At 49.9% G+C, this 437-nt stretch overlaps 1 protein-coding gene across 9 annotated transcripts in view; it reads right to left on the bottom strand.

Moving 5' to 3' along the window:
* TNIK (TRAF2 and NCK interacting kinase) overlaps positions 1-174 on the bottom strand; it is a 125,135-nt gene extending 124,961 nt beyond the window's left edge. For 7 of the 9 annotated variants that reach the window (XM_017726871.1, XM_017726874.1, XM_008644462.2 and 4 more), the window contains exon 1: positions 102-174. The gene's annotated coding sequence lies outside the window, so the exon portion shown is untranslated. The remainder of the gene's footprint in view (positions 1-101) is intronic. The other 2 variants (XM_008644465.2, XM_008644464.2) reach the window with 1 other exon arrangement.
* Between the last annotated feature and the right edge of the window lie 263 nt (positions 175-437).

Raw genomic sequence — 437 nt, forward strand, 5'->3', positions numbered from 1 at the left:
AGGTCTGGAATGGTCAAAGCCTAGTCAGGGTGATGTGCTGGGATGCTCCATGCTCAACACACAGCCAAGGCAAACAGGATCACTTCAGCTGGAACTCTTACCTTATAGACCTGCCCGTAGGTACCATTGCCAACGAGCTCCACCAATTCAAAGATTCCTGCAGGATCCTAGGAGAAAAGAAAAAAAATATTTAATAAACAATATTTATAGACTTCTGAAAAAATAAACATTCAGTGAAGATCAACATTTGTCTGACAAGGGATTTGAGGGGTTTAAGGTTTTCAGGCAGACCAGGGATGGGAATTACAGGGACAATGAGCAGAAGCGTGGCACTGTCGCGGTGATGGCGCTGTGTGGGCACCCCCAGCACTCTGGGCAGCACAGACCTGCCCAGGGCTGCCCACCTCCAGCACCTGGGCTGGGAGATGCCAGGCAGG

Source organism: Corvus brachyrhynchos, unplaced genomic scaffold, assembly GCF_000691975.1.
Source record: "Corvus brachyrhynchos isolate BGI_N302 unplaced genomic scaffold, ASM69197v1 scaffold162, whole genome shotgun sequence".
NCBI lineage: Eukaryota > Metazoa > Chordata > Aves > Passeriformes > Corvidae > Corvus > Corvus brachyrhynchos.